General features: G+C 46.5%; 2 long non-coding RNA genes across 2 annotated transcripts in view; one reads left to right on the top strand and one right to left on the bottom strand.

Annotated features, from left to right (window-relative positions):
• Window positions 1–19,179, top strand: part of LOC147364645 (uncharacterized) — a 33,851-nt gene extending 14,672 nt beyond the window's left edge. Inside the window, exon 2 of the long non-coding RNA XR_015134792.1 lies at window positions 4,424–19,179. This is a non-coding gene — a long non-coding RNA (uncharacterized LOC147364645). The remainder of the gene's footprint in view (window positions 1–4,423) is intronic.
• The window catches only part of LOC147364642 (uncharacterized), a 147,299-nt gene that overhangs the window by 69,880 nt on the left and 51,847 nt on the right, over window positions 1–25,572 (bottom strand). The gene's annotated exons all lie outside the window — the stretch shown is intronic.

The raw sequence follows: 25,572 nt of genomic DNA, 5'->3' as shown, positions 1-25,572 counted from the left end.
GAAAACTCCTAGTAAGTACCACTTTGTAAATTTCAAACAAGGTATAGGCAGTTTAGTGCAGAATTTTAATGTCATAACTGCATAATATCTAAGTGTATAGGCCCATCACTCCTTGGAACTCTCCATATTTTTTTTTTTAAAAATCTGCGTTTGTTATTTTTCTAGATCATTTTTAGGGGGTGAGAATAACCATTATTTCAACAAAATGTTTGTGTCATGAAATTCCTCCCAATCTTTGAGTATCTGTCGCTTAAGGAACAGGTTCTACGTTGTCAACAGATAGGTGTTTGGTAAGAGGTTTATAAATATATCTTTTCTGGTTTCATTTATTTTAAGAGAATTTTTTCACCTCATGACAGTCATTTGGGGCTGACGATGTTACCATGGTAACCATGCGCCACAATACTGGTTGCTGTTGAATATTGATCCTCAGCCTCTTTCACTACAGTGCTTGCTCCCTTACTAGAAGGAGGCCTTGCTCAGAGCACATCTAGGTCAAGGAGCCCAGGCCCTGTGGCAGCTTGTACTATAACAGAAACCTCCTGGCTTTTCCTCCCAGGAACCAGTCTAAAGATTCCATTGAGAACCCTGGCTCAACCCATATCATCATGGCTTACATTTCTACTGTGACAGATAGAGGCAAAACTTCTTTGTTTCTTTTTTGGCTGCACTGTGAGAACTCAGAAGCTCAGTCAGTGCAACAGCTAAGGCACTGAGGGAAAATCTCTGACGTGAATGGACATGCCTTCCCCAGTGGCAGAGAAGTTTGTGAACTACTTTTCAAAGCCCTTACTGTATGATTTTGAAGTAAAAATGCTTCTTTCCTGAGAAGGAAGGAGAGATTTTAATCTGGGTAGTGCCCTGGGAGTTTAATGATGGAGCAGAGCCCAGGGGCATCCCAGAAGTGATGACTATCAAGGCTGTGGCAGGGTGATCGCAGATGGGGTTGACCTCGCTTCTCCACAAATGGGGGAGAGCCTCTCCCCTTCAGCAAGGTTTTGTGTATGAGAAGCGGGGGGTGGCAGGGGGTGAGTGGGTGGGGAATGGGAGTTTGTTAGAGAAAGCAGCTTTGAAAACTTCATTCTCCTTGCCAAGAACTAATGGACTGTCTTCAACGTGCATGAAAATCTGTTCGGCATGGTGACCAGGGGAGCCAAAATGAGGCCTCCACAGACCTAATTTGGCATCAGTCTATCTCCGTGTGAGAAGGTCTGGATGTGTTTATTCTACTCTCTGCTGTAACTAAGAAGAAAACAAATAAAAACCCTGCAAAGGTTCATTGAGACAACAGTTGGTCACAAAAAAGGAATTTGAACCAAGATAACGCTGGTTACATTTTATCCACGTTCCTGAAGCCAGTGCACTCACAGTTGAATACATAGCCTTTCACTATTAGATGAAAAAGGAGCCTAATCAGCATAGACTTTGTAAAATTAAAGTAATCTACATACACACACTTTTGATATCTCAAGAACCACTGACATAGTGAAAGGATTCCTACATCAAGTGAGACATTTCATTCTCTTATCATCTTTGTCCCCTGTTGGGAGAGGTGAATGAGTGTTGGTAGAGTGGAAACGTGTGGAAAAACTGCTCCCCTGACACTTGCAGTGACAGCCAGCCTTTATGGAGCTCTGTGACCTGGACACTGTTCCTTAGCGCTTTCCAGTGGGATTTTGCTGAATGCTGGTTAATGGCCCTTTTAAGTAAACTCGATCCTAATCCCCACTTTACTGCTGTGACAACTGAAGCACAGAGGAGTTAAGAGACTTGTCCAGCAACACACAGCTAGTTGTACAGGACCTATGCCTCTTGTGTAAAATGATTTGCATGCCCCCTCTAGCTTTGTGGCGCAAGGTCCTCACAACAAAAATGCTCCGACAGGAAGGGGAGAGGAAACCAGGCTGTGGTATATTGGAGGGGAAAAAAACAAGGGTGGCTCTTAAAGGCCACCAGGCAGCATCTCCAAGGACAGTGCAATTTCTCATCCGTGAGCTATTGGTCAGGCTCCCTGGCCTCAGAGGCCTGTCCGGGGTCACATTGCTCAACTGCCGGTAGGGGAGCTGCAGGCCTGGAAAGAAGCCCAGGCTGTAGGGCTGCCAGGGCCTGGCTGGTCTTCGACTCCAAGATAGAGGAGAATGTTGTTCTGGGTACATTTTCCTTCTAATGACCTTTCTAAGATAAGCAGAAAGGTTGTTTCAAGGTCATTCTGTTTCCCAAACTGTCTTCCTCCCTTTGTCTTCTTCAGCACCAAAAAGTCTCCTCCTCTGAGATCCAGCTGGTTCCCCTGACCTCCTTGGGGACTTCTGACTGTGCTTCTAGGGGAGTGAAGTCATTCCCGGAATTGCTTTTCTGCGGGGATCCAGTCAGGCTGATGGTGGTGTGATGACTGAGTAGACTGGCTTTTCAGCAAGATGCACTTCTTTTTGGTTTATGCTGCCCATTTTCCCCAGAGAATCAAATTTTGTTTAATCTGAATGCGAACTGTTTGGAATGGTGATGTCACTGTCTGTCATTGGAAATTAAAAAGCAGAGGGGATATATACCAACACCTTCCCTTGGAATTTCTCTATCTCCTCCCCTTTCAACATAGTAACAGAGCCTCTTGGATCTTAAATCTTTTCACCCTTTACCTCTTGGTCATCAAGATGATGAATGCTTCTGGCCCTAAAATATGCATTATTTCAATTCTTTGGTTTAAGAATATATGGATAGTTTTAATAAAAGAGATGACGGGATCAATTCAACTCTAAATCCAAAGTCAAGCCCTCTTGGTTAAACCTAAAATATTGTGTCTCACAGGTTTAGTTTTAAACCAAGGATTTAAAGCATAACTTATTTGTTCCTCTGAAAAACTTAAAAAAAAATCCAAATGGGGATAATTGTTCACATCTGCCTAATGATGTTTCTAGTTGAAAAGACATAAGAGAATGGACATTTTTGAGTTACAATAACTTCTAGTTTATAATTAAAATCAAAATGGGAAATTCAAGTGAAAGAACTAGATACTTTTGAAAGGTATTCTTTATATGAAGACTCAAAGTAACACATTTTCTTAGCTTTATCAGGCATTGATTTTTTATCTTTATTTTTTTCTATTTTTGTGCAGGTGAGGTAGGGAGGAGCAGATGTTTTGTCTCCATCACATCAATAATTCTTTATTATTGTTTGACTTGCCTTGTGTGTGCTGTTCACTAATGAGGCCTACAATACTGTCCACAGGGTCTGAAATGTGTAAGAAGGGGTCAGAAGGCCTTGGGAGAACTGAAAAAGAAGCCACTGCCCTGGCTTCAGTCACCTGTCCCCAGACCAAACCACAGCTAGTCATCCATGACGATTTGAAGACCAGCCCCCACTCAGCTGCTATTTTCGACCACAGTCCTTGTTGCCCTAGGCACTCACCCATGAGATTGAGAACTTTAATGCCAGAAAGAAGTTAGAAACTGATATTGAAGAGCAGACCTGTGTTGTAAAGAACATAGTTCTAGGGAGACTGGTGAATGAAGAAGGGTAGGTATGAATGGGGTCTGACTAGAGCATGACAGAAAAGAAGATCAAATGAGCTGATGTAAATGGAAGCCAAGATTCTAATGAAAGACTAAGGTGTTCTACTGAAAGACAGAAGGTGATCAACAAAAGCTTCTTAACTGGATTAATCACAAGATGGTAGTCAAGGGATCCTTGGTGGTGGTGGTGGGTGGCGGGGGGCAGAGACCAACCAGCTCAAGATGTTAAGGGTCTGAAAAAGTGAAAGTGAAAGTCACTCAGTCTTGTCTGACTCTTTGTGACCCCATGGATTATACAGTCCATGAAATTCTCCAGGTCAGGATACTGGAATGGGTAGCCTTTTCCTTCTCCAGTGGATCTTCCCAACCCAGGGATCAAACCCAGATCTCTCACATTGCAGGTGGATTCTTTACCAGCTGAACTGCAAGGGAAGCCCAAGGATACTGAAGTGGGTAGACTATCCCTTCTCCAGCAGATCTTCCCAACCCAGGAATCGAAGCGGGGTCTTCTGCATTGCAGGCAGATTCTTTACCAACTGTTAAGGGTCTGTGGAGAGGGTAATTGCAGCTTGAATCAGGGAGTGTCTTTGGAGGAGCAGATACGAAGCAACAGAACTGCACACTGATGCCAGGCTTGGTTGTGAAATGAGATGGGGCAAACACTGCTAGTTGCCTACACAGTATCTACTCGTCCCTTTTCCCCTCATAACACAACTCACATTTTAAACTGGATGACAATATGCCCAGCTGGAAGATTATATTTGTCAACCACATTTGCATCTGGGTTGGCCATTGAGATATCAGCGTAAGTCTTTGGGTTGATCTTCTGTGAAAACTCCTTAAGAGGGGCTAGACTGCTGACATACTTGTTTCTTTTTTTCCTCCTTCTCCCTTCCTCTTGTGCCTTCTTGGACCAGAAGATCAATGTGATAGCTGGAGCTTTAGCTGCCACATTGGCCTATGAAGTGAATTTGAAGATGCAAGTCGTATACTAAGGATGGCAAAACAAAAAGAGGAAATCTGAAATTTTGATGACACTGTAGCTCCCATATCAGCCAGAATCCTATTTTATTTTGAATGATAGAGAAATAGGCTTCCATCTTATTGAAACCATTGTTATTTCCTCCATTACCTGGGACATCACAAGCTTAGAGAATTTTTGGAAGGCCTTGACTAAAGAGTGAAAAATTAGGGATTTTATTTGTTTTTTGGTATGTTCATTTTTGAAGTTAAATAAGCTGTAAAATAAAGGTGATATAGCTTGACAAAATGGTCTCTGAGCTCAATCATAAAAGGAATCAAGAGATTATGTATTATTGTGTTATGTAGTCATTTGGTTTAAACAAAAAGAGGCTTTGTTTGGTTATGTAACTGAGAAATTCAGAGGTTGTGTGGACTTAGGTAAGGCCAGATATAATAGCTGGAAAAGCCAAAGAAGACCCAGTGTCTCTTCATTTCTTCTTAGTCTCCCGTGGTTTTATTCTTAGACTGTCTAGGTGGCCAGCCCCAAGCCAATCACTGTGGCTAGTGTAGCTACGACAATAGAACCCACTGGATGTCTTGACCCTACCAAGGTCCACCCAGAAAACCAGTTAGGTTAATCTCTCCCAAATGCATGGCTAGGAAGTGTGGGGCTCTGCTAGGAAGGGGGAAAAGGAAATGCATATGGAGAGATCACCATGTGCTCTATATCTCTCCTGGCCACCCTTCCCAAATAGTGTTATTTAAAGTGCTTCAGTTTTTAAAAGGCAAAAATCTTTTTCTCTCAAAATCATTTTTACTAGCCTGAAAGCCAGTCTTAGGCTTATCGGTTGGAAGTAAGGCATGGGATTGCCAGAGAAACTTAGCTACTCTTACTTTAATTAACTCAACAGTAAGTATATTGGGGGTACTAATTATGCGTCATATGGGGCTTCCCAGGTGGCACTAGTTTAAGAACCTGCCTGCCAGTGCAGGAGACATAAGAGACGTGGGTTCAATCCCTGGGTCTGAGAGTTGCTGGAGGAAGAAATGGCAACCCACTCCAGTATTCTTGCTTGGAGAATCCCGTGGACAGAGAAGCCTGGCGGGCTATGGTCCATAGGGTCGCAAAGAGTCAGACATGACTGAAGCGACTTAGCGCACAAGTGTGCGTGTATCATATAGTGAGTAGGTCTTGCTTGAGAGGATGGGCACTTATTAAGCCATGAGAATGAGTGGCTCTAGCACACAGGGACACACATACTCTTTCTGAAGGTCAGGAAGCATGCATGAGGGCATGGGGAATAGAATGGGGAAGACTATGACTGGGATTGGATATTGGGTGATGCTCAGAGAGGGTGCACCTGTGTGGGTCCCTAAGCACGGCCCCTGGGTAGCTCACTGGTCCTGTGCATCTGAGAGAGGGAAAAGCAGATGGGAGATGCACATGGGGGCCTCAAGCTGCACCTGTTTTGTAGTCTTACCAGTGCTGGGTTTTGACTGGGGTTCTGAGTCCTCCTGGTTGGGGAGTCTGGGGGAGGAGGATGGATAGAATTATTGACTCTTAACTGGGGTTTGGGGAATGCTTGGGGGATAAATTGTTAGGAAATGAGGGTGAAATCCCTGAAACTCTCAGGAAGAGTTTCTGCCAATCCAGCCACTCAGCTGCTCTCCTGACCCTGGAGCAGTTTCTTGGGGGTTTTCGGTTTATCATGACACAATTCTTTTTCCTACAAGAGTTAGAGAATAAGGGCTCCATAACCCAAAATAATTCAGAGCATGGTATTGTCTCTATTTTAAATCATCTCCCAAGGGGTTTGGTTAACAATGTACATGTCAAATTATGTCACGTCCATTAGCTGCTCTAATTTGGTCAGGCTGGGTCAGGCAGTCCCTGAACTGACGGAGCTGTGAACGTCCCAGCAGACAGACAGAGCAGCAGCGCCCGAGCTGCCCTTGGCTTAAGCTGCATCAGGGTGTGACATCCCACTAGGGAGCACCAGGCAGTGACACGTGGAAGGTTAACCTCATGATGACAGAGACCCGTCATCACCCCTTTTATCAGAGGTTTGCCCCTGGAGACCAGAATATGTGGGTTTGAATCCCAGCTCTGTCATTTAGCAGCTCTGTGATCCTGGGCAAATTCTTTAAATTTTCTGAGCCGATTTTTCACATCTGTAAAATGAGAAAACTCGTAACACTTCATTTATAGGGCTGTAGTGAGAATGAAATGCATGTAAAATGTTTGGCAGAGTGCCTGACACTTAATAACAACTCAATCCTAGCTATTTACTACTAGTAGTAGTATTTAATTTTTTATCTTGTGTGTGTGTGTGTTAGTCTCTCAATCATGTCCGACTCTTTGCGACCCCATGGACTGTAATCTGCCAGGCTCCTCTGTCCATGGAATTCTCCAGGCGAGAATGCTGGAGTGGGTTGCTGTTCCCTTCTCCGGGATCTTCCCCACCTAGGGACTGAACCTGGATGTCCCTCATTGCAGACAGATTCTTTACCATCTGAGCCACCAGGGAAGCCCTTGTTTAGTCCTACAAAATTGGGGCTCCTTCCAAGATCACCCCCTCAAAATTCTTCACCAGCCCTCCAGAGACCAAGAGAAGATGACCAGCCCTTTCTGGAGGGCATGGAGGGGTAGCTAAGAGGAGTCACAATGGTATTTTGACATAGAATTATTTAAAATGTGGCAAGAGTAGCCTTGACTTTAAGACTGGCTCTGTGTGGGCATGGAAAGCTTCTTTATCTGCCTAAGTGACCACAGGATGCCCTTGTATGGCCACACAATGGGTCACTGGAGCTCCAAAATGGCAGACATAAGGGGCTGCCATCCATTTTTCTATAGAGGTAAACTGAGGCACAGAGAAGTCTACACACACATGCATAGTTCCTTCCCCGACTTCTGAAAGAACAAGTGAAACTAGGGTAATTATAGAGGCAGAAGCAAAATCTCCTCCTCAGATGACAAGAGACTGAGGTATCTGGGCCAACCACAATGGAAGCTAACATTTGGAAAGTGATCTGAGGTTGCTTTACATGCACAGAGACTTTGCCTCTCATCCTCTTTCTCATCCAAAGCCTCTGGAGTTGTCTGGCCACCCCTTCGTGGGTACATCCAGGAGGTGGTGTGTTGTAGAAAAAAAGTGTTAGTTGTTCAGTTGTGTCCGACTCTTTCCTACCCCATAGATTGTAATCTGCTGGGCTCCTCTGTCCATGGGATTTTCCAGATAAGAATACTGGAGTGGGTAGCCATTCCCTTCTCCAGGGGATCTTCCCAACCCAAGGATCAAACCTGGGTCTCCTGCACTGCAGGTGGATTCTTTACCATCTGAGTCACCAGGGAAGCCTAAAGTAAAGAAAGTGTTAGTCGTTCAGTCCTGTCTGCTTCTTTGTGACCCCATGGACCAAAAAAGCCCCGGTTTGTATTTAAGAGACCTGTACTTTAAGCCCAGTCCTGGCAGACCAGCTGTGTGACCTTGGAAAAGTTACTTAACCTAAGACTGTACTTTAGAAATGGAAGTGAAGGGTTTGCATGACATCAATGGTTTCCCAACCATGACTGGTCAGGAGAATCTCTGGGTGTGTGTTGGGGAATAGGGTGGGGAGGTGAGATCTGGAGCCTCAGAATCTGTATTTGCAACGTGTTCTAAGTGATTCTGAAGAGCAGTCTCTGTTGGGAACCCTGGAGGAGATGCTATCTAAGATCCTTCAAAGGGCTCCAGGGTTTTCTGACAACAAAGTCTCCTTAAGCACATGTTGTACAATTCAGTCCAGAGGAGATGGCAGCCCTCACGGTGAACCCATGAGAGACTCGGTGTGTACCCCTGGAAGCAGCCGACATGGCTGAGCACGCGGCATGTACCATGTGTGGGAGTGGGCTCCGGGGCTGGGCCTGTTTCTTAGCTTAGTTCTCCCAGTGGAGCCAGTGTATTGGGCTTGCCTGGGGTCAGTGGGACCTCAGCCTTGACTGTGACTGTCCGCTGCCTTGTCCCTGAGGGCTCAGGGCTTCTTGCCATTGTGCTGTGGTCTGGAACACCCAACACACCTGCCTCAAGACTCAAGAGCCCATCAAGAATCTCACAAGCCTGCTGTGCATTCTGGAGGCTGACATCCTTCACGTGAGCTTTGGAATTATTCAGCCCTGTGCCTCCAGCTGTCCCCAAGTCACAGGAAGTCCTGGTTTTAATGAGGAGCTACGGAATGCCACGGCTAAAGCTGCCTTTAGTTCTTTTTCAAAAAGTTTCAATTATGGGTTGATCCTAACATTCTTTGGCTTTACTAAATGGGGAGGAGGCTTTTGTGTTTGTGTGGGGGCTGAGGCAGGAGTCAGTCATGGCTCTTGGGGCTGACTTTGATCCGGAAATGTGTGTCTAGACTGCCTCTGAGTGGCAGAGAGAATGGGAGTGGTGGTCCCTGGCGGGACCCTCCCTGCCTGCAGGGCACTGAGCAGGGGGCCGCTGCATGGGTGTGCATGTGTGGACTGGTGTGCTTTAGTTCACGGGGTTGGCCACCACCAGCTCTTGACTGTTGTTGCCATGTACCAATGAGAGCCTAACGTTGCCAACACTCCTGCTACTTTAAAGAAGTCAGAAGTTTCAATTTTACCTGAATTCTCCCAATTTTAAAATAATGACACCTTGAATTTAGAAATTCCTCAGGCCAAGCAATGGCACCCCACTCCAGTACTCTTGCCTGGAAAACCCCACAGACGGAGGAGCCTGGTGGGCTGCAGTCCATGGGGTCACTAAGAGTCGGACACGACTGAGTGACTTCACTTTCAGTTTTCACTTTCACGCATTGGAGAAGGAAATGGCAACCCACTCTAGTATTCTTGCCTGGAGAATCCCAGGGACGGGGGAGCCTGGTGGGCTGTCATCTCTGGGGTCACACAGAGTCGGACATGACTGAAGCGACTTAGCAGCAGCAGCAGCAGCAGCAGACCAAGCAAACCATACCTTCAAGCCACAGTCTGAGACTCTAGGCAGAAAACCTGGTCTGGGTATGCTCTAATAGTCTGCTCCCAAATGAGCAGAACCCCCAGAGGGAGACTATTAGGTCTTAAGAGTGAAATCCATCTCCTAGGTGAGTTCCTTGGCTGGAGGGGGAAGGAAGGCTCTGGCTTTCTGAGGCCCTAGAAATCCCCCTTTCCACTGCTATATAATACCCCGTTGTAGCACCAGGGACCCTCAGAGCTCCCCTGGGCTCTCCCTCTATGTGACCCTGCTCCCAACAACCCCTAATTACACAGCCTGCTTCCTCAGGTGTGACACCCAGTTACAGACTATGACACCATTTCCTTTCCCACCTAGAAAAACAACTGAACCCAAGTAACACGGCAATAACTTCTGACATGTACAACTTTGAGGTTTCTTTTATTTTTTAAAGGTTAATCACTTATGTAATACTTTGGTACTCTAATAGAGACGATTTATTCATGACACACATCTCAGTGTGGCGATACATAAAACAGATAAGGAACAAGAAGTGGCTCCAGAATTTCTATATGGGAAAATCTTGGGGATGGCATTTTGTTGGAAGCAAGGAATAGCTGAAGGATTTCTTCTAAAGCTACGCTATATATTCTTAAATTGCACATTTATCTAAAAAGCAAAGGAATGCCCAGCAGCCAGGCTTTGACCCTACCATTGTGATTGGTCAGGACACGAGTAAGAGCAACACTAAGGTAGAGACCCACCCCCTCCTTCTAGATGGGGAGGGGGATGGGCAGGATGAAGTCCCAGAACAACCCAGGTGCAGCATAGGCCCCAGTGCTCAAGAAAATATTCAATTTGTGGCTATTACCAAAAAGTCTACAAATAAATGTTGGAGAGGGTGTGGAGAAAAGGGAATGCTCCTACACTGTTGGTGGAAATGTAAAGCGGTACAGCCACTGTGGAAAATAGTATGATTCCTTAAGAAGCTAAAAATAGAGCTACTATATGATCCAACAATTTCACTCTTTGGTATACACCTGGGAAAAATGAAAACTCTAATTCAAAACGATATATGCACCCCAATGTGCAAAGCACTGCTCTTTATAATAGCCAAGACATGGAAGCAACTCAAGTGCCCATCAACAGAAGACTGGCTTAAGATGTGGCATATGTACTCAATGGAATAGTATTCAGCCATAAAAAAGAATGAAATATTGCCATTTGCAGCAACATGAATTAACCTAGAGAATATTACATTTAATAAAGTAAGTCAAAGAAAAATTCTATATGATATCATTCATATGTGGAATATAAAAATAAAATAAATGATTTTATATATGAAACAGAAACAGACTTACAGACATAGAAAATAAACTTATGGTTTACCAAAGGGGAGAGTAAAGAAGCCTCTCTCTCATTTGGAGGGAGGGACAAATGAGAAGTATGAGATTAACAGATATAAACTACTATACATAAAACAGATAAGCAACAAGGATTTACTATACAGCACAGGGAAAAGACGCTTACTCCTTGGAAGGAAAGTTATGACCAACCTAGATAGCGTATTCAAAAGCAGAGACATTACTTTGCCAACAAAGGTTCGTCTAGTCAAGACTATGGTTTTTCCTGTGGTCATGTATGGATGTGAGAGTTGGACTGTGAAGAAGGCTGAGTGCTGAAGAATTGATGCTTTTGAACTGTGGTGTTGGAGAAGACTCTTGAGAGTCCCTTGGACTGCAAGGAGATCCAACCAGTCCATTCTGAAGGAGATCAGCCCTGGGATTTCTTTGGAAGGAAAGATGCTAAAGCTGAAACTCCAGTCCTTTGGCCACCTCATGCGAAGAGTTGACTCATTGGAAAAGACTCTGATGCTGGGAGGGATTGGGGACAGGAGGAGAAGGGGATGACAGAGGATGAGATGGCTGGATGGCATCACTGACTCCATGGACATGAGTCTGGGTGAACTCCGGGAGTTGGTGATGGACAGGGAGGCCTGGCGTGCTGCGATTCATGGGCTCGCAAAGAGTCGGACACGACTGAGAGACTGAACTGAACTGAACAGGGAATTATAACCTATAATGGAATATAATCTGCAAAAAACAAACTCAAATCAATTTGTTGTACACCTGAAACTAACAGAATATTATAAATAAACTATACTTAAATTTAAAAATACTTCATTATAAGAAAATATTCAATTTGGAGGCTGATGATTTTGAGCCTAATCTCTGAAGTGTCTTGGACCAAGAGTGGAGGCTGAGCCATTCTGGATAAAACCAAACCTGCTCCTTGGTAAAGATCAATGGTAATGTCAGTAATATCTCAGACACCTGCTCCCTTGTGCTCCTTCCACCAGGCAGCCAGATAGCTCATTATGACCAACACGCAGTCCTCCAGGTCTGGTGGCCTGGTTTGTTGGCAGCAGATGGTCTGGGGGACAGGGACTTAACCCCATTGCTTGGAGTGGTTCCCACAGGATCCTGTCCTTGGGTCCCTCCTTAGAACCAGCAAACTCAAGGATAACCAGGGGAAAGTTTACTTTGAAGTGATTTATAAACTAACTCTAGAAAAGGAGAATAAAATGAAATATTCATACTTGCCATGATGTGGCTGAATTATTTCCATCACCATAATGCTACTATTAATATTTGGTAATATTTCAAATATTACCAATATTCATGTATAACTCAGAGGGTTCCAATATTTGACCCTTCATTAAACTGGTGGTTGTCATCACACTTAAAAACTATCTCGCCAGCACATCATACCTTTCTGGAATATCAATCATCAGCAACTGGTGAGAACTCACACCGTTTTCACTTAAATTTATCTGTTCATAGATGGCTGGATTGTCCTTTTTTTCTTTTTCTTTTTTTGACTTTTTAAGCAGTAGTAACTTGACACTGAAAAGGCTTATGATGTTGGTACCTTATGTTTCTCCCTGGGAACAAAAAAATCTGGCAGGACATACACACAGGTATATACATAGACACACATGTGGGTCTGCATTCAGAGCTATGCACCATTAATATTTTTGAGTTGAAGAGTGTGTCTGGGGGACAAAGGGACCAGAAAGTCACTTCTGCAGAGGGGGTTGTCCATCCTGTGGTTTCTTCTGTCCTAAGTCACCTCCTTGCAGTTACCCCTGGGTGTGTGCTGTGCTCCGACCCACTCACCCAGCTCACCCACAGAGTTTCCTCCTCCGCCTCCCTCAGGCCTGGCCAGCCAGGAAGTTCAACCACAGCAGAGACTCTGAGCTGAGCATCTTCAATGGCCCCAAAGGCCAGAGGCACTTGGTAACATCCAAGGCAGGTCTGAGGCTTGGGGCCACTTCACAGCAGGACCACCTTTCTACTTGGGTCATTCCAGTTTACAGCTCCATTGGATTTCTTTGCCTCAAATGCCCTCCAATGTCTGCAGCTCTCCTGAAAGTTCATCTGGTTTGTTATGTCTTAGCCTGCTAAACACAGGTGATAAGATGGTAGATGAGACAAGGGGCTTGGTAACATCAGTTTTTGGTGATACGAGATGTAGAGGATATATGTGCAATTTCTTAACCCGCATGTGGCCTGAACACTTGCACATGCAGCATCTTGAGAACAGAGTGACTTCTTTAACTGTTTTTTTTTTTTTTTTTAAGGAATGATAGTAATCCAGCCAGCATACATCATTTGAGAACAGTTGCTATTTTTCAGGCATTATCACAAGACCGTGAGGTTCAATGTCAGAAAGGCTCTGCCCTCCAGAGTTTTACAGTTTCAGTGGAAAGAGATTCTTGCTAAAAAGTAAAAAGCCAAATTTCTCTTGCTTCTCATATCAGGGTTGTTCTATCCCAGTGTGAGCAGCAGCCTGCCAAGGCAGGTAACAGCACAGAGCCATGGGCTTAGCATGGTTCACAACTTCCAGCGAACAAAGGTCCTCAAAGATTTGGAGGGAACATTAATTGTTTTTCTTAAAATAACCACAAACCTATTCTGGAATAGCATACAAAAAAAAGATACAGTCCTCCCACTCCCAACTGCAGCTCCTCTTCCACCCATATCTCCTTGGTGGAAAAAGGGCTGCTGCTTAAGACAGGGATGCCAAAGGGACAGGGAGCAAAATTGAAGAAGGGGGAGTGGGGACAGTCAGAGAGGGTCAGCTGGGCAGAGGCATCTAAGAATGTATAACCCACAGACAGCGTCCCTGCTGGGCAGGCCCAAGCACCCCAGGTTAGAAGGAGATACACAGAAGTGTCTTTGGGGACTTTGTGGCTTTAGCAGTTCTTCACTTAGTTTCAGAAACAGGGGAGAGACATTCACCATGAGATCCAGACCAGTAGGAGACACAGTATTTGAAGCAAGCTGGGGTCTCCTCAACTGTGGCCTTGTCTGCTTTCAAGTTCTCCTCTACTCTCTCCAGGAAGTGGGGAGGCTCTCGAGAGCCTGAAGCAGAGAAGTTGTGTAGAACAGAAAGAGCTGGGGCAGGCACACCATGCCCTCCAGCACGTCAGGCTGGCAGGAAGCTCTGCGGGGTAACTTTGGTTTTAGTTGGAAACCTTCTGTCATGTTCCCATTGAGGCCGCGGGGAGGGGCGGGGCGGGGGGGCGGAGTTGTGGTTAGATTTCCTCCTCCTTCCTTGCAGTGGGGAAGAGCGGTGGGGAGGGGTGACGGGGGATGAAGTCAACCATGGATGTGCGGAGAAGTGACCTTGGGAGACGGTGGAGGTTATCGCAGAGGGCTTTTAACGCACAAAACTTTTCTGCTGTGGGGAGACGGAGCGACACTCGCCTGCGCAACAGGCCACTCACTGGGGGAGGTTCCAGAGGAGGGGTCGCCGAGGCCTCCTGACTTGTGGCTTTAATTACCCAGTCAGTCACTGGTTTACTGTCAGCCAAGTTTAATAAGCTTGACTGTGATCCAAAAATTCGCCTAGGCCAAAAAGAACCCCAGCCATTCTGTGCTGTCCGGCAGGCTGAGGGGCAGGACACTTGGAGTCCACCAGCCCTGAAGAAGTAGGGGCGGCCGACCTCTTCATTTCTTTTTTTTTCTTTAGACCTGGGATCCTGAACACAAGGCCTCATGTGCAGGCCAGGCCAGTTAAACCAGAAACATTAAGGAGCCGACAGCTTGCAGCTGCTCAGAGGGAAGGTTCACTGGCACAGAGCACCCATGAAAAGCAGAACCCCGATCTCCCAGCCTGGCAGGCTATAGCTGAGGTTCTGGGACCCTGACAGGTGCTGGGCTGCTCATCTAGCCTTTCATGGGCAGAGACAGGTCCCCACTGGTCCTGGCCCCCTGCCCAAGCCCAGGAGGAATGGATGTATTTTGGGTGGCATCCTCCCGGACAGGAAGAGGCAGGGCTTTGTTCCCCAACCTTGGAGCACAGCCTGAAGCTCAGGGCATAGCTCAAGCTTCCATCGTGAGAAACCTGATCCTGGGACTTGAACACTCTGCTCTTTGTGTTCTGCACAACAGGATGGTCCTGCTACTCGCTCAGCTCAGTGTGAGTCCTGGCTTCAGCTTCCCTCCTAAGCACCTGACTGCTGGCAGGTTACTGTGACTCATGGCCATTATATCTGCTGGGCTTGTACTTCCGGCATCTTATTGGCGTGGGCATCTCCCAGGCAAGGGTTTCCATGCAGAGGCTGCCAGGCCAGCAGGAGAGGAGACCTCCAGCCCATCTGTCAGCACTGAATAATTTCATCCACACGTACTTCTCTTCCAATCACCCAGGCTACTTCAGCTTCCCTGAACCACGCCAGCCAAAGACACTGGACGACCTGTGCCCTCTCACGCAGGATGCATCTCCTTGAGTGCTTTGGGAGCCCCACCATACTGGTTTCTCTGTGAGGTCATCTTTGCCATGATACTCTGGCCTCCTTTCTGGTAACTTCACACATTCTGATTTGCCAGACTTCTGAAGGTGTTCAATTAAGTCAAAACATAAGGGCCTTCTGAGCATTCAGCTCTGTACTTCAAGCCATGGAGGATAGAAAAGTCCCTAGGGGGATGGCTAAGAGTCGTCCAAGGCTTGTCCACCCAAAGGGAGGCCCAAAGAGAAAAGTTAGATTGGGGAATCTTGATCCTTCAAAACACCTATTTTTATATGAAAGTTTCTGTGAAGTCCTGTCATAAAGAAAATCTGTTGCCGTTTTTTTTTTAATCATTGCTACTGACATCTCAAGGACCTAATGAATGCTTTTGGAATATAATTTAGGAAATGAGTTAACTGCTCTTCAGCCTAAGGAAGTATAATCTCTAAGGAGCATTTGGACACAGGCAGTAGCATTTTGGGTTGTCAGAAAGAGAGGGACGTGCTCCTGGCCTTAATGTATGGGGGAGGGGTAATGCGACAGCGCAGACAGTGCACCCCAGCCTCACTAAGCCAAGAACAGTTCTGCCCCAAGTGTCCTGGGCAGTCCCCACCCCACTGACAAGTGGTGGCTGGACAAGTGCTCAGCACCAAGACTTCGACTCCCGCCTCCGCCACCCACAGGGTCTAACCCTTCCCGGCTATCTCAGTCCCCTGGTCCCTTGCTTCCTCTTATCGGGGTGCCTTCCTGGCATTAGGGCGTTACGGGACAGAGTTCATCCTTGGGTCTGGCAGAGGCAACTAGAGAGCAGGGCTCCACAGTTCCAGAGTGGATGAAAACAGGGTGCTCAAGTGGACCCGGGAGATAAAGAGGAAGGGGCTCGTCTTCCTGAAAGTTCTTTCACCTCACCTCATCTGGCAGAGAGAAGCCTGCCCCATGGCTCAAGCCAAAGAGAACACACCTGGCGCTTAGCCAAAGTCAGGTGACTTGAAAAGGAACGTGAGAAGGGCGGGTGCAGCCCTCCATCCTTCGGGGTTAAAGGAGACACCAACTTCCACAGTCTGCAAAGTCGGGGGATTCGGTCTGTGCCTGCTTCTGTCAAAACAGAAAACGCCCATGGCAACCGGCAAGTGTTACCTGAAACCGCAGAGTGTGTTTCACAAAACAAGGGTGGCTCATCGATAGTCACCCGGGGAGATTCTGGCCCCGGGCCCACGAGGTGGCAGTTGGTGGGTGGGATCTCTGCAGAGCTGGGGGGTTTCCGGGCCTCCACCCTTGCAGGGAGGAGCCGTGGGGGAGCGGGCGGCCCTGCCCGCCGAGGGACCGAAAGCCCCCTCCATCTGCGCCTGGGGCGGGAGACCGGCGAGCAATTGGATTTGAGACGGAGAACTGCGAGCACCATCCGCCTCCTGTCCTACACACAACGGAGGAAGCAACGCCGGCACATTTGCTCCTTGCAGGACAAGTCCCGTTTCTGCTCCCCTCATTCGGCTGTAAATATGCGTCGTTGCGTGGTGGTTTCTGGAGCAGTCGAAATGGTCTTCTCCCAGGATATTGCTTTGCGTCTGTTCTCCCCTTCCTCTTTCTCTCTCTCTGGATTAATTAGTACAGGTGATGAAGGTGGGGGTGGTGGCAAGGGAGGGATGCGGGGGTTTCTTGTGTGTGTGTGTGTGTGTTTAATTTCAAAAATGACGTTTAGTACAACGTCCTGCAAAATGTACAGTCCTCATATCCCATGTTATAGACAAGAACACTGAGAGCCAGTGCAGTCAAATTTAAGGTCACCCTGCTGGTGAGCTGCCAAGCCAGGTAGAGAACCCTTGTGCCCCACACTTTGAGCATTTGGCCTCCCCATTCACTATCATTTTCCCTTCTTCAGTACCCATTGAAGCAAAATGTTGTTGATGTTTCTCCCTGTTAAGAATAATGATTAAAAAAAAAAAACAACTAATGATTAAAACTTTCTAGGGGAGGGGCAAAAAACTTTTGATATCAAATAAAAGCAATGTCTAATGAGCCCATCTGGGGTCACCTGGCTCTCAGGGGAAGGTAACTTTGACTATTTACTATTAATCAGAGTCTGGAAAGGCATAATATTGTAAAATTAGATGAGAGTGTGTAGAAACTGTTAAAATGTAAATGACTTTTCTGTTTCATAGTAATGCAAATGACTTCTATCTGGTCGGGGAAAATATAACCCCAAAGATTACAGTTTTGTTGCCCCTGTAACCAGTGACTGTAACATTGACCAGTTTTGTATCTAACTTTGCATTCTTACATCAGCATTCCTTTTTGTTCTGAGTGCACAAAATCTTTGATCCTATGTCCTCTAAAAATCAGCTTTGTCACCCCTCTAAATTTTCCCCTAAAATAAATGAAAATCATGGGCACATATTCATCATCTGTCAAGACTCATGTTCCTCTTTCTCTACAGTTCAGTTCAGTTCAGTCGCTCAGTCGTGTCCGACTTTTTGTGACCCCTTGAATCGCAGCACGCCAGGCCTCCCTGTCCATCACCAACTCCCGGAGTTCACCCAGACTCATGTCCATAGAGTCAGTGATGCCATCCAGCCATCTCATCCTCTGTCATCCCCTTCTCCTCCTGCCCCCAATTCCTCCCAGCATCAGAGTCTTTTCCAATGAGTCAGCTCTTCGCATGAGGTGGCCAAAGGACTGGAGTTTCAGCTTTGGCATCATTCCTTCCAAAGAAATCCCAGGGCTGATCTCCTTCAGAATGGACTGGTTGGATCTCCTTGCAGTCCAAGGGGCTCTCAAGAGTCTTCTCCAATACCACAGTTCAAAAACATCAATTCTTCGGCGCTCAGCTTTCTTCACAGTCCAACTCTCATATCCATACATGACCACAGGAAAAACCATAGCCTTGACTGTGACGGACCTTTGTTGGCAAAGTAATGTCTCTGCTTTTCAATATGCTATCTAGGTTGGTCATAACTTTCCTTCCAAGGAGTAAGCGTCTTTTAATTTCATGGCTGCAGTCACCAACTGCAGTGATTTTGGAGCCCAAAAAAATAAAGTCTAACACTGTTTCCACTGTTTCCCCACCTATTTCCCATGAAGTGATGGGACTGGATGCCATGATCTTCGTTTTCTGAATGTTGAGCTTTAAGCCAACTTTTTCACTCTCCACTTTCACTTTCACTTTTTCTTCCTCTACAGCCCCCACCAATCCATGATCAGCTTGGAAGGCATACTAAGCACCCACCATTGATTCTTTGACCCAAGTGAAGCACACACATGGCATCAGGGGGAACTAGGGATATGTACTCACCAACTTTGCAGAGTAAAAGAAATCTCTGTGATTGTCAGAAACAGACTAGAACTGTCAAAAGGATACAAACTCAACACGTTAACTCCAAGTAATCTCTGCCCTTCCCTGCTCACACTTTAATCATGTCACAGCTATGATCAGGGGCTGGGGGCTCCGGTCCTCAGGACACCTGCTACACTTTCAGTCCCTGCCAAGAACTTCTGCCACCCCACACAGAGTCATACCCATGACCCCATCACCCTGGATCCAAGCAGCTGCCCACTTCTGGTTGGTGAGCCAGTTGAAGGCTCAGCCCAGTGACACAATGAAATCCTCTATCTTGGCAAACTTGACAAGGAGACTTTGAGGGAACACTTGTTAGTAAAGGAGACAGAGACAAAGCAGGGATTTGGGGTCCTGAAGCAACAGATGTGTAAATAAACAGCAGGAAGAGCAGGGGCAGAGGAGTCCCCAAGTTGCCCCACTGATGAAGCATAAAGGCAAGGATGGATGGAGCCTGCTGCTCAGCTGACAAGATGACGGAGTGTCATTTTCTTAGGACTCTTGGTTCCTGCACTACATCTATTGGGCTCTCCAGAGATCCTGTGTGGTTTGTCCCAGGTCACCATTAGATCTGTCATTTGGTCTATGGCCCTTACTTCCTTTTCTATGTGTGGTCTTAAAATAAATCCTACCATGCTTAAAGGAACTTAGTGGATCTCTACTCCTTCCAATCACTTTCTCATCTTTTAAATAACTTAATAAGTTAAATAATATGGCAGGATTCTTGATCACCTTTTGTTCAGCCAACTCTCTCTAGATTCATCAAGGATTTTCTAGGAAAGAGAAAGTTTCCCTGGTTAGAGCTCCCTTTCCCCTCTGTGTCCCTCCATTTATTTCTGCTTGATTATTCATTCACTCATTCATTCTTGCCACAAGCTCACATGGATTCTAAAACGCACAGGGCCACATCCATGCTTTGGAGGAGCTCATAGGTTTGCAAGGACAGCATCATAAGTGGGGTCAGTGCAGGAGTGAAGAGAAGGGTGGGTGCTGCATGCACCCCAAGGTGGAGGCACTGGAATCTGGGGCATTAAAGTGGGGTTGGGGAAGGCTACTCCTTGGCTCCAGCGTCTGCACTGGCAGCTTTTCCTCCCGACCTTCCTGCAAATGCTGGCTTTTGTGCCTCTGGCCTGGAACCACATGTAACCAAAGCCATATGTTCAACTTGGTTTAATTAAATGGTGGCCTCAGCAAACTTCTGATGCTGTGTATGATCCCTTGGTGTTATAATATTTTTAATATTTGTTACTGTATGTTGTTTGTTATGTTTAACCCTGAGGCTGAGATTCTTTTAGTCTGTAAAGTTTAAATGTTGAGAGACTTTTGGTCTTGGTTTTTAAAAATCAGTATTATTTTTAATTTATTCCAAGAGAACATATCTCCTCTCCTCTAGGTTAGACCTGGGAGGGTCCACAGTCCTAATTTTTCTGGGAGATGAATATTTGCAGGGCAGCAATGGAGATGCAGACATAGAGAACAGACTTATGGACATGGGGCAAGTGGATGGTGGTGGTGGGAGGAGAGGGTAGGACAAATAGAGAGTAACACGGAAACTTATACTCTACCGTATATAGTACAGATAGCCAGCGGGAATTTGCTCTATGACTCAGGGAACTCAAACCCGGGCTCTCTGACAACCTAGAGGGCTGGGTTGGGGTGGGAGGTGGGAGGGAGTTTCAAGAGGGAGGGGACATAGATTTACCTAAGCTGTTTTATGGCATACATACATATCATATTGATGTATGGCAGAAACCAACACAATATTTTAAAGCAATTATCCTTCAATTTAAAATAAATTAAAAAAAAAGAAATGTTAGGAGAGAATGTTGTGCTGTGAATACAAAGACCTGTCCTCGATTCTTAGCCCCAAACTGCAGAAAAACCTAAATTCCCAATCCAGTTTCTAAGTGCAGTTGCCCAAGCACCCAAGATGGCAAGCAGAAGGGAAAAAGTGCCTTTTCCTAGGCGAGGCCCTCTCAGGTTTGGCTCAGCCCCTACTCTCCCAGGGCCCACCTGGGCAGGTGAGAGGGGGAGACCTGGCCAGGTGTATAAGTGAACCTGCCTGTGTTCTCTAGCCCACAGAGGTTTGCAGAGGCAGCAGAGCTGCCATCTTGGCCATTTCCCACTCACGCAGCTCCTGTGCTCTTGACCCAAGGGCAGATTTGGTCATTTTATCTGGGGGTGGCAGGGTGGGGTTGATACAGTGACAGAGAGTCCTGCCAACCTTGTGCAAGTCCCCTAAAGGGCAGGCCTAAGTGTTGGCTGGCTCCTTGGCAGTGCCAGCCGAGAGAATGCCTGTTTCAGAAGGTGACAGTGACATAGGATGACATTGGGGGTGACTTCCTTGGGAGAGGGGGACCAAGGCTGCCTTTCTGATCCTTACATCCATATATTTGGGCTGGGGCAACTTTCAGGGGCAAACAGTGCACTTCTGAAGGTGGGGGGCCCCAGCATGGACCTTGAAGAGGGCCTGTGGGAACTTCCCTGAGGCCTCCAATCCCTGGGCAGGGCTGGGCTGGGGACGGTGGTTGTGATGCTCACAGCTGTGCTCCAGGCCCAGCCAGTGAAGTGAGACCTACTGCTCTTCTCACTGGGCTGGAACTTCAGGGAGCTGGGATTCCCCTTGGGTGCCTCCCAGCACAGGCCCCTCACCCTATCTAACTGCTCTGTACATCTACCTCTTGGATCCAGGGAGATTGGCCTTGATTTCAAATAAGCAATTAACATTCAGAAGACAGGCTTATACTTAGTTCAAGGCTGCTGCCCCACCCCTTAGCTTTCAGTTCAGTTCAGTGCAGTCTCTCAGTAGTGTCTGACTCTTTGCAACCCCATGGACTGCAGCACGCCAGGCCTCCCTGTCCATCACCAACTCCCAGAGTTTACTCAAACTCATGTCCATTGAGTCGGTGATGCCATCCAACCATCTCATCCTCTGTTGTCCCCTTCTCCTCCTGCCTTCAATCTTTCCCAGCATCAAGGTCTTTTCAAATGAGTCAGCTCTTGCATCAGGTGGCCAAAGTATTGGAGTTTCAGCTTCAACATCAGTCCTTCCAATGAATATTCAGGACTGATTTCCTTTAGATGGAGTGGTTGGATCTCCTTGCAGTCCAAGGGGCTCTCAAGAGTCTTCTCCAACACCACAGTTCAAAAGCATCAATTCTTTGGTGCTCAGCTTTCTTTATAGTCCAACTGTCACATCCATACATGACTACTGGAAAAACCATAGCCTTGACTAGATGGACCTTTGTTGGGAAAGTAATGTCTCTGCTTTTGAATATGCTGTCTAGGTTGGTCATAATTTTTCTTCCAAGGAGTAAGCATCTTTTAATTTCATGGCTGCAGTCACCATCTGCAGTGATTTTGGAGCCCCCAAAAATAAAGTCAGCCACTGTTTCCACTGTTTCCCCATCTATTTGCCATGAAGTGACGGGACAGGATGCCATGATCTTCGTTTTCTGAATGTTGAGCTTTAAGCCAACTTTTTCACTCTCCTCTTTCACTTTCATCAAGAGGCTCTGTAGTTCCTCTTCACTTTCTGCCATAAGGGTGGTGTCATCTGCATATCTGAGGTTATTGATATTTCTCCCGGCAGTCTTGATTCCAGCTTGTGCTTCATCCAGCCCAGCATTTCTTATGATGTACTCTGCATACAAGTTAAATAAGCTGAGTGACAATATACAGCCTTGACATACTCTTTTTCCTATTTGGAACCAGTCTGTTGTTCCATGTCCAGTTCTAACTGTTGCTTCCTGATCTGCATACAGATTTCTCAAGGGACAGGTCAGGTGGTCTACTATTCCCATCTCTTTCAGAATTTTCCAGAGTTTATTGTGATCCACACAGTCAAAGGGTTTGGCATAGTCAAAGCAGAAATAGATGTTTTTCTGAAACTCCCTTGCTTTTTCAATCAATGCTATAGAGTTAGTCCCAGGATTTTTACTAAACTATTGAAAAGGAGTGTTTGGCCTTCCACTGGGCTGGCTTGGCTGGAACCAGGTGGTCCTATGGCTCCTTTGGCCCTCTTGCCACTACCTGGGGAGGGGGAGCCTTGTACATGTGTGCTAAGTCGCTTCAGTCATGACTGATTCTTTGAAACCCTATGGATTGTAACCCGCCAGGCTCCTCTGTCCATGGAATTTTCCAGGCAAGAATACTGGAGTGGGTTGCCATTTCATCCCCCAGGGGATGTTCCCAGCCCAGGTATCCAACCGAAGTCTTCCACATTGCAGGCAGATTCTTTACCATCTGAGCCACCAGGGAAGCCCGGGCAGCCTTGTAGAGAAAAGCAAAGCTGAGAGATAGTACTGAGGATGCAGTCCTGAATCCAGCTGCTTGTGGAGCCCCCGGACTTGCTGGTTAGATGAACTGATAAATTATTACTTTGTGTTTAGGTCCCTTTGAATAAGAATTTATTTCACTTTCAATTGAAAGAGATCTGACTGCTAGCTGACTGATGTGTAAACTGATTTCTAGCAATCAGAGACAATGTGTTTTTTCAGGTAAAGCGGAGGGAAAGAAAAGCAGAGTGAAGCAATAACAGAAGCTCGGGTGGAGAGCTGGGAGTCTAAAACGCTGCCATTTTCTCACTGATTTTTAAAATCCTTCCCCTCCCACCCTCACAACCATGTAATCATGTGCTTTCGGAAACACACTCTTGAAAAGGAGACACTGAGAGACTTGCTTTGGTCATGCAGAATTTTTGGACCATAGTGAGGTTTCCTCTCCCAGGATCCCTTCAAGAATCCTTCCTGAGATTGTTTTGAGCTGATGGCAGCAGCTATGGGGAATGGTGATCTGGATCTTCCCTCTGACGTGGAAGATAATTCTTGGAGGAAGTGTGCGCCTTGCTGAAGTCTTCAAACATCCAGTGGGACAAGCAGCCTCATGCCCTAACCAGGTGCCAGCAAGACTTAGATTCAGTTTGTAATGACCCCGCCCTCCACCCCCAAACGGTTAAAACCAGACAGAAATCTCTTTCTTTCTCACATAAAGGAAGTCTGGACTTAGGCTTCAGGAGGTTGTCAAGAACCCAGTACCACTTTATCTCATCTTATCAGCCTCAGTGTTGGGCGTGTTCCTCACAGTATCTCTCCCCTGCTCCCTCAACCCTCCCACCCCTACACACCACACGTTCACTTATAACCTCGTGCAGACGGAGACACAATCAGCAAGAGACTGGAAGACTCTTCACTCTGCGTGCCAGCTAAATATTGGGTGTACGTTACTAAGGAAGAAAACTAAAGTGGCTACTGGGGGACACTAGAAGTCTCTGCTGGATAGTTAACCCATGATGGGACAGACCAAAGCCCCTCTCAGGGACTGCCCTATTGCTGGGGCTGCCAGTGAGGGTGAAACCTAGTTCCCCTAAAACTGAGTTCCCCTGCTGAGTTACTGATTAACCTCTCTGTCCAAAACTTTATTCCCTTTCCTGGTCCTCTGTTAGGGAGCTGTTGACAGAAACTATCTGCGTTGGCCAGGCCTGCTTGCCTGAGTTATCTCACGACAGGAGGTCCCAATAAGGAATAGGTGCTGCTGCCTGAAAACTAAACTGGAGAATTTGGGAGGGGCTGAAAGAGGGAGCAGATGGCCAACCTCCCAGAGTCCTTCTTGTTGGAATCTATCTTGGCTGAGAGATGCATGCCACCAGGAAGGACCCTGAGTCAGTCTGTGAACCAAGCAAGATAACTGGCTGGAGGCAACCTGGAAACTAACCCCATTACCATAAAAGCTGAGACTAGGAGCCACGTGGCAGAGCAATTGTCCTGGGTTCCCTCACCCTCCTACTCTCCACCTGGGTGCTCCTTTCCAATAAAGTCTCTTACTTTGTCAGCACGTGTAGCTGCTTGGATGATTCATTTCTGAGTGTTAGACAAGAGTCCACTCTTGGGCCCTAGATGGGGCTCTTCTTTCCTGTCCAACCTCCCTGATCCCCTCAGGGTTGAGGAGTATCAAAGAAAATGGGGGGGATTGAAACTGAGAAGGACCCTGTGGGGGCTTCCCAGGTACAGAAGCCCCATGTGTTCCCCATGTCTTAGTTTTAGAAAAAGCCTTGATAGCCTCCTAGCCTTCACTGACTTCCAAAAAGTAGGCACAAGGAATGAGAGAATGCAGAAACAAAGGAAAAGCAGTCAAGCAAGAAAAGTAATGATTATAAAACAGAGCCCAAGTTCCTCCTCAGGGGATATACATAACAATCTTGTTTTGCAGACCCTGAGACCCTCCTCCCCTCCCATCCCCCACTCTCCCTTCCCAAGGTGGAGAATGGTAACTATGAGCTGAAACCCCAGACTGGTTGGAACCAGAAGTGTGATGATTGAGATTCCTGGAACACCACCCTGTTACCTCACCACCAACCAATCAGAAGAAAGTCATGTACACTGCAGCCCTCCCCACAAATGTTGCCTAAAAACCTTTCCCTGAAAGCCATCAGGGAGTTAGGGTCTTCTGAGCATGAGCTGCCTTTTCTCCTTGCTTGGTGCCTGCAATAAATACTGTACTTTCCTCCATCACAACCTGGTGTCAGTAAATTGGCTTTGCTGCTTGGCAAGCAGACTCGAGTTCAGTTTGGTAACAAGGGCCACTGGGAAAAAGAATAATTCATTCCATTTGTATCAGCTGTATGTGTAATTTCTTCCTGTTACAAATGCTAAGAAATGGCCTGGGACCACCTAGGGAAACCTTCCCCATCGCTATCTGTCCTGATCATTCAGGGGTCACTGTTCTTCAAGAGTAAGGACTCAAATCCCACCTCAACTTCTCAAGGACAGCTGGACTTATGATGGCATTAGATCCACAGAAACGTCCGAGGAAACTCCCAGGGAGCCAGAGAACAGGCAAAGGAGCTGTGTCCCTAGTTGACCCCATCTCAGCTGAGATTACACAATAGCAGCTTTCTTAGTGAAGAAAATAAAGTAGGAAGAGTTTCTTAATGTATTTCACTATCATTTGATATGAATAAGTGAACTGTGGATTTCCACACAAGGTTGTTGGATCCCAGAGCTCCTTCTGCAGCTCAGGAGATCTGTAGCCACATTG

Source organism: Bos grunniens, chromosome 10, assembly GCF_055505025.1.
Source record: "Bos grunniens cultivar Pamir isolate PY7600 chromosome 10, Bosgru_T2T1.0, whole genome shotgun sequence".
Classification (NCBI taxonomy): Eukaryota; Metazoa; Chordata; class Mammalia; order Artiodactyla; family Bovidae; genus Bos; species Bos grunniens.
The sequence above is the reverse complement of the archived record's forward strand: the minus strand, read 5'-3'. Positions and strand labels throughout refer to the sequence as shown.